We start from the raw sequence: 16,138 nt of genomic DNA, 5'->3' as shown, positions 1-16,138 counted from the left end.
TAGGCAATAATCTCTTGGCCATTTGCCTTGGCGACATTTGCTAGACATGTCTCCTTAGGAAAGGGAAACAAAAGCAGAAATAGACTATCGGTACTATACCAAAATAAAAAGCTTTTGAACAGCAAAGGAAATCAACAAAATGAAAAGGCGACCTAGTGAATGAAAGAAGATATTTACATTCAGTATGTCCAATAAGGGGTTAATAGCCAAGATATATAAAGAACTTGTTCAACTCAATGCTAAAGAAGTTGAATAATCTAATTTAAAAATGGACAGAGAACCTGAGTAAACATTGTTCCAAAGGTATACAGATGGCTAACAGACATATGAAAAGATACTCAACATCACTAATCATCAGGGAAATGCAAGTCAAAACCAAAATGAGATACCACCTTACACCTGTCAAAATAGTACTGAAAAGACAAGAAATAACTAGTGTTGGTGAGGATGTGGAGAAAAGAGAACTTTCATGCGCTGATAGTGGTAATGTAAATTGGTGCAACCACTGTGGTAAATAGTGTGGAGGTTCCTCAAGAAAGTAAAAATAGAAATACCACATGATGCAGTAATTCTACTGGGGATCTACCCAAAGAAAAATGAAAACACGAGTTTGAAAAGATATATGCATCTACATGTATATTGCAGCATTTTTTACAATAGCCAAGATATGGAAACAACTCAAGTGTCCATGGACAGGTGAATGGATAAATATGTGCTATATACCTACAATGGAATATTACTCAGAAATGAGATCTTACCATTTGAAACAATATGGATGGACCAAGAGACTATTATGCTAAGTGAAAAAAGTCACAGGTAAATACCATGTTATTTCACTTATATGTGTAATCCAAAAAATATAAGAACTAGAATCATAAATACAGTAAATAAAGTGGTGGTTGCGAGAGAGCAGGGGGTTGAGGAAGTGGGCAAAATAGATGCAAACTTCCAGTTATAAAATAAAAAACTCCTAGGGATAAGACGTACAGCATAAGAGGTGCTTGGATGGCTCAGTCAGTTGAGTGTGTGACTCTTGATTTTGGCTTGGGTCATGGTCCTGGGGTCATGGGGTCAAGCCCACATTTTCTCTCGCTTCCTCTCCCTCTGTCCCTCTCCCCTGCTCATGCTCTCTCTCTCCCTCTCTAAAAAAAGTACAGGATGAGGAATATAGTCAATAATACTATAATAATGTATGGTGACGGATGTAACTACATTTATGATGAGCACACAGCATAATGTACAGAATGGTTGAATCACTGTGCTGTAGACCTGAAGCTAATATAGCATTGTATGTCAACTATACTTCAATAAAAAATTGTTACTCAGAAATAACTACTGATAACATTTCAGCGTATGTCTTTCCAGGATATTTTTAATGCACGCACATACATACATACATACTTATATATTTTAACATGATCATATTCTGATATCTGTAATTGTATTTTTGAAAGTCACAATATATTGAATACATCCCCACACCAATAAATATAAAACTACATTTTAATAAGTGCATTTTGTCCCATTTTATGGACATACATGGTGATGTAAAACCCAACTAGATGCTATTAGAAATTTAGGAATTTTGCAGTTTTTCACTAGAGCTTGAAACTGAGATGACAAATGTTACTTATACAAGCTTCAATGAAGAGCTCTTTCATAAAAGCTCAGAAAAAAATTGCTAGGTTAGGAGTTATGAATATTCTTGTTTTGGGCACATATTGCTTATCTGTCCTCCAGAAAAGTTGTATTAATTTATGCTGCCATCAACAACCTGAAGAATACTGCACCCTCAACAATGCTGGGGCATTTCATTCCTTTTAATACACAATGTAGCAGCATACGAACACTGACTGCAAAATAAATTACATGAGTGTGTGACAGAGGAGGCAGGCTGTGAGGTGAAGGAAGAGGGCTGAGGGGCTGGGAGAGGAGAGAATAGGAATACATATCCATTAAACTGAAGTTCTCTTGACATGCCTGTCATGGTGGGATATCTTGCTATGCTGAGTGGGACTCCAGTGCTTAGAAAACAGACATTTTGATACATGCAAATTTTGCCTTATACAATCCCTTAAAACCCAGCCCTTGTTTTAACCTAGGCCTCCACTGAAATACTAAGTAAACAAGAAAAGGCATACAATGCATTGAAAAGTTTTTTTAAAGTCTATTTGAGAGAGCATGAACGGGGGAGGGGCAGAAAGCGAGAATCTCAAGCAGGCTTTGTGCTGTCAGCACAGAGCCATACATGGGGCTTGATCTCATGAACTGTGAGATAACGACTTGAGCTGAAACCCAGAGTCGGATGCTTAACTGACTGAGCCATTCAGGTGCCCCTGCACTGAAAAGTTTTAAATGTTTAAATCAATACCTACTATGGGCCAAGTACTAGGAGTAAAACAGTGAAAAACTGAGACAAAGTTCTCCCCTTACCAAAGCTTACGGTTTAGAAGGCAAGATATGTATTTAAACAGGCAACACTGTGTCTGATCAGTGTGTTAAAGCAGACAGAGGGTTCAGAACCAAGGGTGAACAGGCCAGGTTAAGGTCCAGAGAGAGACTGAAAAGATGGGTGTAGCAAGGAAGGCAGCCCAGAAAGACAGCTAAGAGTTTGAGTGTGGAAGGTCATGTAAAAGGAATTTTTTTTTTTAATTTTTTTTTTCAACATTTATTTATTTTTGGGACAGAGAGAGACAGAGCATGAACGGGGGAGGGGCAGAGAAAGAGGGAGACACAGAATCGGAAACAGGCTCCAGGCTCTGAGCCATCAGCCCAGAGCCTGACGCGGGGCTCGAACTCACGGGCCGCGAGATCGTGACCTGGCTGAAGTCGGACGCCCAACCGACTGCGCCACCCAGGCGCCCCTAAAAGGAATTTATCTTAATGGAGGAAAAGCCAGTGGAAGACTTAAAAGTGAAATGTAATACAATGTGATTAGTACTTTGATGGGTCACCCTGGGAACAGCATGAAGAACAGATTAAGGGAAAGCAAGATACATAAACAATATTGTTCATGGCAGTGTTGTTTATTATAAAATATCTGGAGGGGGAAATGACTGAATACAGTACATCCATATGGATGTACATATGGATGTACAGATGTATAGGTATATATAAATACTAAGCAGTTGTTAAGAATGAAAAATTAACTACACATACTGGGGTGCCTGACTGTGAGGCCTTCAGGTTTGCTTTTGTTTTTCAAGATTGCTTTGGCTATGTGGGGTACCTGGGTGGCTCAATCAGTTAAGCAAGCATCGGACTTGATTTCGGCTCAGGTCATGATCTCATGGTTCTTGAGATAGAGCCCCGCATCGGGCTCTGTGCTAATGGCGAGGAGCCTGCTTGGGATTCTCTCTCCCTCGCTCGCTGCCTCTCCCCACTCACTCACTCACTCACTCTGCCTCTCAAATAAACTTCAGGAAAAAAAAAAAAAAGATTGCTTTGGCTATGCACGGTTTTTTTGCGGTTCCATACACATTTTAGGATTGTTTGTTCTAGCTCTGTGAAAACTGTTGGTATTTTGATAGGCATTGTGTTAAATATGTAGATTGCTTTGGGTAGTATTGACATTTTAACAATATTTGTTCTTCCTACCCATGAGCCTTTGTGTCATCTTCAATTTCTTTCATTAGTGTTTTATAGTTTTCATAATACATGTCTTTCACCTCTTTGGTTAGGTTTATTCCTATGTATCTTATTGGTTTTGGTGCAATTGTAAATGGGATTCCTTAATTTCTCTCTCTGCCACATCATTATTGGTGTATAAATGCATTGGATTTCTGTACACTGATTTTACATCCTGTGACTTTACTGAGATCAGGTATCAGTTCTAGCAGGTTTTCGGTGGAGTCTTTCAGGTTTTCTCTATGGGTTTCAGGTCATCTGCAAAGAGTGAAAGTTTGACTTGTTTCTTGCCGATTTGGATGTCTTTTATTCCTTTTCATTGTCTGGTTACTGAGGCTACAAATTCCAGTACTATGTTATGTTACTGTTATTTAACAGTAGTGAGAGTGGACATCCTTGTGTTGTTTCTGATCGTAGTGGAAAAGCTCTGCCTTTCCCCATTGAGGATGGTGTTGGCTGTGGGTTAATACATAGCCTTTATTATGTTGAGGTATGTTCTTCTAAACCTGGTTCGTTAAGTTTTTTTTTTTTTTTTTTATCATGAATGGATGCTGTGCTTTGTCAAATGCTTTTTCTGCATCTATTGAAATGATCATATGGCTCTCATCCTTTTTTTTAAATTAATGTGTATCATGTTGATTGACTTGCGAATATTGAACCATGCTTGCAACCCAGGAGTAAATTCCTCTTGATTGTGGTGAGTGATTTTTTAAACATATTGTTGGATTTGACTTGCTAGTATTTTATTGAGAATTTTTGCATCCATATTCATTAAGGATATTGGTTGTAGTTCTTGTTTGTAGTGGAGTCTTTATCTGGTTTTGGGTTTGGGGTAATTCTGGCCTCATAGAATAAATCTGGAAGTTTTCCTTCATTCAGAAAGTAACTCTTAAAAAAACCAAAGAACACTTTACACTTCGGATACTCTGAGGGCAGCTCCATTAAGTTAGCTATAAGTAAATAAGCAGAAATTAAAACCAGTCCACCCACTCCTCCCTTCCTTTGATGGTGGAAGTATCTTCTTCGAGGTAACATTAATACATCTCTCTGTGCTCCAGACACCTGCAACCCCCTCTCAGGAACTTTGTATGATTGACTATCTCTCTTCTTACATCTGCATATTTAATCTCTCCAAACTGGGTACATTACGTTAGGACTTAAAGATGTTCTAGTTTCTCATTACTTTAAAAATCTTTTGCCATGGACGCATGGATGGTTCAGTAGATTAAGCGCCCATCTCTTGATTTTGGCTCATGACCTCCCAGTTTGTGGATTCAAGCCTCGCGTCAGGCTCCGCAATGACAATGTGGAGCCTGCTTGGGATTCTCGCTCTCTCATCCTCTGCCTCTCCTCCAGTTGTGCACGTGCACTCTCTCAAAATAAATTAAAAAAAATCTTTTGCCTTGGCCACATCTTTCTGTAATTACTACACTTTGTCCTATTCACACTTGTCTATATTCAGTCTTTACTTATTTGTCCTTTATTGATTACTAAACCTACCCAACTTACCATCCATCCTTAATGTATTATTTCCAACTAAGGTTAACAGTATTCCTCATGTTGCTCTATGATATGTTCACTTTTTAAGACTTCATCATCTAATCTGACCTCTAAAGAGCATTTAGAAGAACTGACTTTACCTTCCTTCTTGAGACACTGGTTTGTCTTGGTTTGGCAAAACTCCAGTCTTTCTGGTTTTCCTCTTACCTACTAAGAGTCCTTTATTCAGCCTACCTTTAAATAGAGCAGGTCTTCATGGTCAGTAGCAGACATTCTCTTCTCACACCATCCACTTTCTCTCTGCAATGTTAGTTGCCTCCACAAGACCTACTGTAGTCTATCTACTGATGTTGCTAAAATTGTATCTTCATCCTGGACACCTCCTCTGGTCCAGAAGTGCAGCCTGTTCATCTGGATGTCTCAAACTCTATAAAGTTAACATGACAAAAACTGCAGCTACTGCCTCTTTCTTCCATCATAGACTCCTCTATGTTTTGTTTCTTAATATATTAGAGCCAAGCTAGTCAGTTTTTACAGGACCAACTAGCAAAATCTCATGGGCTTCATTCAGCAATTAAAATTGTAACTTCCTCTTTCTCTGAAAACTTGATTTCTAATACTGAAATGTTTGGGATTCCCTGCTTCTCTGATCACTTGGTTCAGTGACCTTGGTTCTATCATCATTTCTAGCCTAAGCACAAGAGTTCTGTAAATATTCTTCTTCTATTCCTCCCTTCCCTATGTTCCTATCCAAACACATGCATCAAACATAAAATATTTAACTCTACATACCTCTGTGACCTTTTTCTTTTTTGTGTGTGGTCTTTTTTCTTTTTAAAAAACAAGGTTACTCTGTTGACTGTATATATATATATATATTTTTTTTTTTAATCAAGCTTACTTTTCTCACATAAAAATATCCAAATACAAGGAGTATACTGCTGGTACAGCTATTTAAATAGGTCTCTGAGGAACCAGGATCTCCTTTTATACCATCCTTAGGCCATGGTTATCATTCTCAAGGCCACAGATGGCTCTTTCAGCTCTAGGAATGGAAAACTCGAAGGGAAAACAATGGAGAAGGTATAAAAGGTGAAGTGCAAAAGGCAAAGAGAAAAAGCTACATAGGTCTGTTTCCAGTGATACTAGTTTTGATTCTCAAGATGAGGAAAATGGCTACACTTGGCTGCAAGGAGACTGCGAGGAGTTTTATAACTGGATATATTGCTAGTGTGAGCCAAAATAGGGTTATCAGTAGGAAAAGATGAGATGGATGTCTGACTGACTAGTAATAGTATCTGCCACAACAGGCCAGAAAGAAAATACCAATAAAGTAGTATCAGATACTCCAGCTACTCTAAATATAATGCAATTAACTTAGAAATCATTAAGAACATAACTGCAAACTTCAAATCATATTTTAAAAAGCGTAATTCTAAACCCATATAGATTCAAAAAGTTGTGATACATTTATACATTTAGAATTAAACTAACACAGACCAAAATGTATTACATTGCTGAAGAGGTGTTTTAGAGGACTATATGTTTTACATGCTTATTTTGGATAACAAACACTGTAACAATGAGTTGGAGTTCACTTTAAGACAATGAAAAAAACAATTCTACATTCATAACATTTATAGAGTTTCTCTCCCAGTATGAATTCTCTTGTGCATAGTAAGTGAACAACTCCAACTGAAGGCTTTTCCACATTGAATACATTCATAGGGTTTTTCACCAGTGTGAGTTCTCGTGTGTCTCCTAAGGCAAGAGGAAACACTGAAGGTCTTCCCACATTCGTTACATTGATAGGATTTCTCTCCAGTATGAGTTCTCACATGCATCCTAAGGGATGAGAAACCCTAAAAACGTTCCCACAGTCATTGGATTCATAGAGATTCTCTTGAGTGTGTATTTTCTTGTGAACTTTAAGGTGCGAGCTTGTTGTAAAGGCTTTTCCACAGCCACTGCATTCCTGGTTTCTCCCCAGTGTGCATTCTCTTGTGCACTATAAGATAACTTGTGTCAAAGGATTTTTCACAATGATTACATTCATAAGGTTTCTCTCTGGTGTGAGTTCTCACATGAACCTTAACAGATGTTTTCTGACTGAATGCTTTTCCACATTGATTACACTCATACACCCATGTGACTTTTCTTGTGCAAAATAAGATTAGAATTTCTTTTGAATGCTTTCCCACATTGATTACATAATATTTCTTTTCACTAGGAGTTTGCTCTTGTTGCCTAAGGGATGGATAATGACAAAAAGCCTTGCTTTTATTACATTCATAGGGATTAAATTGTTATATATAGGAAGTATATTATTATGTTTGAAGTGTATGCCATATTTGAAACATGCACACTCTTTTTGTGCTGTTTGAGTTTTTTCCAAGGTGTCACAGCTCTATCATATGTATGAATTTCACAGAGATTCCCAGTTTCTTGTAATTGTTTAAGATTGATTTTTTAAAAAAACATTTATTTATTTTGAGAGACAAAGCATGAGCAGGTGAGGGGCGGAGAGAGAGAGAGACATACAGAATCTGAAACAGGCTCCAGGCTCTGAGCACAGAGCCTGATGCAGGGCTCAAACCCATGAACCATGAAATTACGACCTGAGCCTAAGTCGGACGTTTACCTGACTGAGCCACCCAGGCACCCCAAGATTGAATTATGTTCTTTTAAAAATTTTTTTTTCACATTTATTTTTGAGAGATAGAGACAGAGCACAAGTGGGGGAGGGGCAGAGAGACAATGAGACACAAAATTCGAAGCAGGCTCCAGGCTCTGAGCTGTCAGCACAGAGTCCAATGCGGGCTTAATCTCACAAACCGTGAGATCATGATCTGAGCTGAAGTCAGATGCTTACCTGACTGAGCCACTCAGCCACCCCAGATTGAATTATATTTCAAACACTCAATACTAAGTAGCATTTATGGCAATGTTTAGTGGAGACTCTCTTGAAAAAAACAAGTTTTGATTTAAGTTTAGAGTTTTCCTCTAATTCATGATGGTCATAGAATCTCTCCTGAGATGCTGTTTTATTTTGGGTCACTTGCCTCATATTTCTCCCTGGGATCTTGCACTGTTTTCTGGTCTTTATGGAATTCTTGGTCTTCAGTTAATGTGGAAGACCAATCATCCATTATGAATCTTATCATTTTCACTGCACTGGAGGATTTTTCCTTACAAATATTCTGCTTAAGAGTGGAGTCTTTTAAGTTGAATATACTAGACTGGATAGGTGCCTTGGAGAATTCGCTTTGTCATAGTTCTTTTATATATATATATATATATATATATATATATATATATATATATGTTTATTTTTGAGACAGAGAGAGACAGAGCACGAGTGGAGGAGGGGTAGAAAGAGAGGGAAACACAGAATCCCAAGCAGGCTCCAGGCTCTGAGCTGTCAGCACAGAGCCTGATGTGGGGCTCGAACCCACGAGCTGCGAGATCATGACCTGAGCCAAAGTCAGATGCTCAACTGACTGAGCCACCCAGGTGCCCCTCTTTCTCATAGTTCTTATCTCTTCTTTACCCAGCTGGGAGATCACAGTAGGCTTCTGTAACTGATATTCCACTGAGATAAGATTTATATAGCTTTCCAACATCACATCTCTGTAAATTCTTCTCTGAGCAGAATCAAGCATCATCCACTCCTGGGTGAACTCCCCAGCCACACCCTTAAAGGTCACTGGTCCCTGTAACCACGTTGTGGGAAATCAAGCCATCATCCTTTCTTCCTCAGTGTTTCTCACATAGAAATAGAGTCCTGTGTCGACAGAGCCCTTATGGAGGACAGATTAATGGCTGCCATCTTGAGAGTCTAAAAGTGATATCTGCTTGCACAACAGAGCAGAGAGATCAGGATATTTCTTGTTTCTCTGATCCAACCACAGCATGGATACATTTCACTGGGTATCCTCCCTGCAGCCAAAGAGGCAGGTTCAGGTGAAAGAAGAAAGGTGGAAACAGGGCCCCATAGGTGGCAAGGTAAAAAGAAAAACTGTAGACCCCCTCCACCACCCCAGCAGGGTTTGGCCAGCTTAAAATCTTTTTTTTTTTTAATGTTTTTATTTATTTTTGAGACAGAGAGAGATGCTCAACCAACTGAGCCACCCAGGTGCCCTTAAAATCTTTACTAGGATTTGTAGTCACATGCAAAATAGTCATCGTGGTTATTTATACTGGTTTCTCCTGGAGACTATTTGTCAGCAATGGGTGGGAGAAGCATGCATTATTATTATTTTTAAAAGTTTTTCCATTTCTTTTAAGAGAGAGAGAGAAAGAACAGGGGAGGGGCAGAGAGAGGGAAAGAGAATCCCAGGCAGGCTCTGTGCTGTCAGCACAGAGTCTAATAAGGGGCTCGATCTTGGCCACAAGATTATGACTTGAGCCAAAATCAAGAGTCAGACACTCAACTGACTGAGCTACTCAGGTGCCCCAGGAGCATGCATTATTAAAAGAAAAAAGATTAAAGCTAAAGAGAACCAGCTAAAAGAAGCATGGTTGTTTAATTTCGTGTGTACTTTTTAGTTACCTTCTGAAATGGAAAAATAATTTTCCTGTTAAACACAACTATTTTAGGTAGGCTTACTTTTCTACATATCACTTGATGTTTTTAACTGAATAACACACATGATCAATCAACTGATGATTTGGCTGCTACTCTACTCAGGAATTTTATTAAAGTTGTTAAAGGTAGCTATGTGACTTTGAAACAAATGGTCATTTGTTTACCTCCAATCCAGTCTCTCTTCCCAAAGTCTGTATTTTCTCATGATAATTTATTCTATCTAGAACTTGAACGGGATCTACAAAGAAGCACAAACCATGATCCAAACGTTGGGAAGAAGGTCTTAACAATGTTAATTAGATGGTATAACACTTTCCTAAATAATTTTTACAATAGCTTTAAAATAAATTAAAAAAAAAAAACCAGTGTGTATACAAAAAATTAGTGCTTAGAGAGACTTTAAGGATCACAACAAATCATGCAATAATTTATTAGGTTAATATTTTTACAAGTCTCACTTTTTGAAGATTAGGCGATAACCTCCAAATATGAGCCCCCATCTCAATACAATAGAGTTAAGTTTTAATGGGAAAAAATACAGAATTGGCATTTATTTTTATTTTACTTTTTAAAATTTACATCCAAAGTAGTTAGCATATAGTGCAACAATGATTTCAGGAGTAGATTCCTTAGTGCCCCTTACCAATTTAGCCCATTCCCCCTCCCACAACCCCTCCAGTAACCCTCAGTTTATTCTCCATATTTATGAGTCTCTTATGTTTTGTCCCCCTCCCTGTTTTTATATTATTTTTGTTTCCCTTCCCTTATGCTCACCTGTTTTGTCTCTTAAAGTCCTCATATGAGTGAAGTCATATGATATTTGTCTTTCTCTGACTAACTTCACTTAGCATAATACCCTCCAGTTCCATCCACGTAGTTGCAAATGGCAAGATTTTATTCTTCATGATTGCCGGGTAATACTCCATTGTATATATATACCACATCTTCTTTATCCATTCACCCATTGATGGACATTTGGACTCTTTCCATACTTTGGCTATTGTTGATAGTGCTGCTGTAAACATTGGGGTACATGTGTTCCTTTGAAATAGCACACCTGTATCCGTTGGATAAATACCTAGTAGTGCAATTGCTGGGTCATAGGGTAGTTCTATTTTTAGTTTTTTGAGGAACCTCCATACTGTTTTCCAGAGTGGCTGCACCAGCTTGCATTCCACAAGCAGCGCAAAAGAGATCCTCTTTCTCCGCATCCTCGCCAACATCGGTTGTTGCCTGAGTTGTTAATGTTAGCCATTCTGACAGGTGTAAGGTGGTATCTCTTTGTGGTTTTCATTTGTATTTCCCTGATGATGAGTGATGTGGAGCATTTTTTCATGTGTCGGTTGGCCATCTGGATGTCTTCTTTGGAGAAGTGTCTATTCATGTCTTTTGCCCATTTCTTCATTGGATTATTTGGTTTTTGGGTGTTGAGTTTGATAAGTTGGCATTTTTATTTAGACAAATATCTTTGACAGGTAGATTCTATGTCCTTAAAACCAGAAAGGTCTGTCTCTTTGGGGTAAACCATATAGAAATAGATTTCCATCTCATTTGTTGATTCCTGTATTCCGAGTACCTAGAAAGTTTCCCAGCATATGGCAGACACTCAACAAATATTTATCAAATAAGCTGAATGAGTCCACAGCAATTAAGGTTTTGTGAAGGAGGTCTCCCCCCCCCCCCCCCCAATCCCACATCCATACCCTTCTTTCAGGAGCAAAACAAAATTAGAAAGTTATGTTTCCTGTTCAAAAAAGGAACTTACTTTGCCTTCTGGTTAAAGCTTTTTAAGTTAAGAATTGTACTCTGGACTTGCTCCTTAATTCCCCAAGTTTCATTTCTTTTCTAGTTACAGAACTAATAAGAAAAACTAAATGAATTTAGGGACAAACAGGAAAAAAATAATAAATGGAGACATTCATCATGATCATGGATCCAATATTATACTGGTTTCAGTTTTTCTCTGACCAGAATTGAATTGTATTTTCATTAATCTATATACTCAACAGGGACTTCTTGAAATGAGAATCTGATTTTTTAAGGTTTTATAGGAAAACAAAGCTACACAAATAACAAGGCAATTATTAAAATAGTGCTTTGCCCCTACTATATTTCAAAATGTGTTATAAATCTCTAGTAACTTAAACATAATGATAATGAGGCAATAATAAAAAGTAAAACAGTAACTTCAGAAACAGATTGATGTGTAGCTGGCCGTTTCGTACATGATAAAGGCAGCAGTGTAAATCATGGGGGAAAAGGATGCACTAGTTATCAAAATGCTGTCAAGACAAATGACTATCTTTTTGAGAAAAGCATAAATTCTACTTCACATATTTCCAGAGAGAGGGGGAGAGGAGACACAGAATCCAAAGCAGGCTCCAGGCTCTGAGCTGTCAGCACAGAGCCCAATGCAGGGCTTGAACCCATGAACTGCAAGATGATGACCTAAGCCAAAGATGGATGCTCAACCTACTGAGCCACCCAGGTGCCCCAATTGTTTTAATTTTTAAAGGAGTTCTTATTATAGATAGATTCTGAAATATTTACAATATATCGTGTAAAAGGTCTGCTTCAAAATAGTGATGGATACCAGGGTGTTCATTATCTTTTTTTTTTTTTTTAATATTCATTTATTTTGAGAGAGAGACAGGCTGAGGGAGAGACAGAATCACAAGTAGGCTCCACACTGTCAGCATAGACCCAATGTGGGGTTCAATCTCATGAATCTTGAGATCGTGACCTAAGATGAAATCAAGAGTCAGATTCTCAACCGTCTGAGCCACCCAGGTGCCCCATCATTACACTTTTTTTATGTTCTGAAATTTTCATAATATAAATCTAAAAATCATCAGAGAGAGATTTTACTCATAAAACATTAATAGGATGTATGGGTTATTATTTACATATAAAATCACAAATTAAGAGATCTTAAGAAATTTAAAATTATAACAGAAACCAAAAATAGGTAAAAAGGTTTAAAGATAAAGCTGAGGAACTTTTCCAGCAAGCAGACCTCCCAAAAGAGATAAGCAGTGAGAAAGAAAATGTAAGAAAATGATATGATCAATTTCAAAGGTTCAACACCAGATTATTCAGAGTTCCAGAAAGAAAAAAACAGGAGGAAGAGGGAAACAAATACAGGAGAAATTCCTAAAAACAGTGAAATATCTAAGCATTGACCCATTGAAACGGGCAATTTCTTAAAGACTGGAACTAAACATATCATCATGAAAGCTTTGAATACCAAAAATAAGTTGATCTAAAAGTTCCAAGAGATGATAAACAGGTTACATACAAATCAGTAACAGGCATGACTTTTCAATGGTAACACTGTTCATTTTTTTTTTTTTTTTTTTTTTTTTTTAAATTTTTTTTCAACGTTTATTCATTTTTTTGGGGGACAGAGAGAGACAGAGCATGAACGGGGGAGGGTCAGAGAGAGAGAGAGGGAGACACAGAATCGGAAACAGGCTCCAGGCTCTGAGCCATCAGCCCAGAACCAACGCGGGGCTCGAACTCACGGACCGCGAGATCGTGACCTGGCTGAAGTCGGACGCTTAACCGACTGCGCCACCCAGGCGCCCCACTGTTCATTTTTTTTTAATGTTTATTTATTTTTGAGACAGAGAGAGACAGAGCATGAAAGGGGGAGGGTCAGAGAGAGAGGGAGACATAGAATCTGAAACCCAGGCTCGGAGCTATCAGCACAGAGCCCGACGCGGGGCTCGAACTCATGGACTGTGAGATCATACCTGAGCCGAAGTTGGATGCTCAACCGACTGAGACACCCAGGCACCCCTGTTCTTTTTTTTTTTTTTTTAAGTTTATTCATCCATCCTGAGAATGAGAGAACGCAAATGCCCGTGTGAGTGGGGAAGGAGCAGAGAGAGAGAGGGAGAGAGAGAATCCCAACCTGGCTCCCTACGGTTAGCTCAGAGCCCAATGCAAGGCCTGACCGTGAGATCATGATGTGAACCAAAACCAGGAGCTGGACATCCAACCGACTGAGTCACCCTGGCACCTCTTTATTATTCCATTTCTATCTAGCTTTGCCTGCTTTCAAAATCCCGAGGGAAGGCAGGTTCTTACATCGACCACCTAAGGCACATGCTGTGAGAAGCAACAGCCCCTCCCTGTCCTCCCCACCACCTGCTCAGCGGCCACGTGAATACATCTCCATCCATGTTGGCCAGGCCGGCATCCAGTTGTACTGCCTGGAACAGGGCATCCCGCCCATTGGTCAGAACAATGGGGGAGGGGATGTGTCCTTCAACACCTTCTTCACTGAGATGGGTGCTGACAAGCATATGCCCAGGGCAGTGTTTGTAAACCAGGAAGCACTGGCACCTACCGCCGGCTCTTCCACCCTGAGCAGCCCATCACAGACAGGGGAAGTGATCCCGAGAACTATGCCTGAGGGCACTACACCATCAGCAGGGAGATCACTGACCTTGTCTTGGACTGAATTCAGAAACTGGCTGACTTGTGCACGAGTCTTTGGGGCCTCTTGGTTTTCCACAGCCATGGAGGGGGAACTGGTTCCAGGTTCACCTCCTGCTGACGCAACTCTCTGTTGAGTCTGACAAGAAGTCCAAGCGGGAATTCTCCATTTACCCAGCCTCCAGGTTTCCACAGCTGTAGTTGGGCCCAACTCTATCCTCACTACCCACACCACCTTGGAGCACTCTGATTGTGTCTTCATGGTAGACAATGAGGCCATCTAGGACATCTGGCGTAGCAACCTCGATATCGAACATCCAACCCACGCTAACCTAAATAGGCTGACGGGTCAAATTGTGTCTTCCATCACTGCTTCCTTCAGATTTGATGGAGCCCTGAATGTTGCTCTGACAGATTCCAGACCAACCTGGGTGCTTTACCCCTGCGTCCACTTCCCTCTGGCCACATACGCTCCTTTCATCTCTGCTGAGAAAGCCTACCACGAACAGCTTTAAAAAAAATTTTTTTTTAATGTTTATTTTTGAGAGAGAAAGAGAGAGAGAGAGAGCTCAAGAGGAGAAGGCCAGAGAGAGAGGGAGACACAGTATCTGAAGCAGGCTCCAGGCTCTGAGCCGTCAGCACAGAGCCCGATGCAGGGCTCGAACTCACAAACCACAAGATCATGACCTGAGCCGAAGTTGGACACTTACCCGAGCCACCCAGGCGCCCCTACCATGAACAGTTTTGAGCCAGCCAAGCAGACAGTGAAATGTGACCCTTGCCATGGTAAATACATGGCTTGCTGCCTGTTGTACTGTGGCCACGTGGTTCCCAAAGAGGTCAATGCTGCCACTGCCACCAGCAAGACCAAGCATACCGTGCCATTTGTGGACTGGTGCCCTATTGGCTTCAAAGCTGGCATTAATTACCACCCTCCCACTGTGGTATCTGGTGGAGACCTGGCCAAAGTACAGCGAGCTGTGTGCACAGTGAGCAACACCACAGCCATTGCTGAGGCCTGGGCTCGCCTGGACCGCAAGTTTGGCCTGATGTATGCCAAGCGTGCCTTTGTTCACTGGTATGTGGGTGAGGGCATGGAGGGAGGAGAGTGTTCTGAGGCCCACGAGGACATGGCTGTCCTTGAGAGGGAATATGAGGAAGTTGGTGTGGATTCTGTCGAAGGAGAGGGTGAAGAAGAATACTAAAGTTAAAAAAGCCACAAACGTGCTGCTTTTACAGGGAAGCTTATTCTGTTCTACACATTGAAAAGTTGTGCTCTGACCAGTTAATTTCATATACAATTACTGACCTATGCTTTAAAACACAATGAGACCCAAGCTGTCCATTTCTCTGATGGGTTTGAAAAAAGTATTCCCTGTTTTAAATGAAAAGAAAAATTCTTAAGGAAAATAATTGCCTTTCCAGGACTTAGACAGAAGGCCAAAATACCAAACAAATATGAGGACGAGAGAAAGTATTTTGTAGTTATAAACAACTTAGCTCATATGGGCTCTTTTTCCAGAAGGTAATAAGATTATAATCTACCAAAAAGGAAAAAAAAAGCTTCCAGGAAATGAATCCAAAACAGAGATGAGCTGAGGGAATACATAAGCGTAAAGGGACGTCTCACAATGCCAGGAGGGTTATATATGCCTGGAGAGTAACGGATCTGTCAGACTTCAGAAGGCTCCTCAGAAAAATGGTAAGGCTGTATGACAGGTTTGACCTTGAGGAAAACAGAATTGAGAGGCATTTTACATGGACTTAGTGAAAACAAAGAAAATGAATAAGAAAGGCAGTTACTAAAAATAGGAAGAGCAGAATTTACACAAGAAAGAAACTTATTATGGTTCAGCACTAAACCATATAAATAACTGTATTTATACAGTTATTACAATGAAAGTGCTGCACATGGATAGAACCGAAATTTGTGAGAGAACATTATAACACTTGCAATATAATTGCATTATGGTTTAAGAA

At 39.7% G+C, this 16,138-nt stretch overlaps 1 protein-coding gene and 1 pseudogene across 1 annotated transcript in view; both read left to right on the top strand.

Moving 5' to 3' along the window:
- The window catches only part of LOC125148584 (zinc finger protein 140), a 36,948-nt gene extending 25,718 nt beyond the window's left edge, over positions 1–11,230 (top strand). Inside the window, exon 4 of the transcript XR_007145645.1 lies at positions 11,220–11,230. The gene's annotated coding sequence lies outside the window, so the exon portion shown is untranslated. The remainder of the gene's footprint in view (positions 1–11,219) is intronic.
- A 2,331-nt stretch (positions 11,231–13,561) lies between these two features.
- On the top strand, positions 13,562–15,363 carry LOC125149308 (tubulin alpha-1 chain-like; annotated as a pseudogene).
- The last annotated feature ends 775 nt before the right edge of the window (positions 15,364–16,138 follow it).

The sequence above is a fragment of the Prionailurus viverrinus genome, chromosome D3, assembly GCF_022837055.1.
Source record: "Prionailurus viverrinus isolate Anna chromosome D3, UM_Priviv_1.0, whole genome shotgun sequence".
NCBI lineage: Eukaryota > Metazoa > Chordata > Mammalia > Carnivora > Felidae > Prionailurus > Prionailurus viverrinus.
This window is presented reverse-complemented; position numbering and strand designations above follow the sequence as displayed.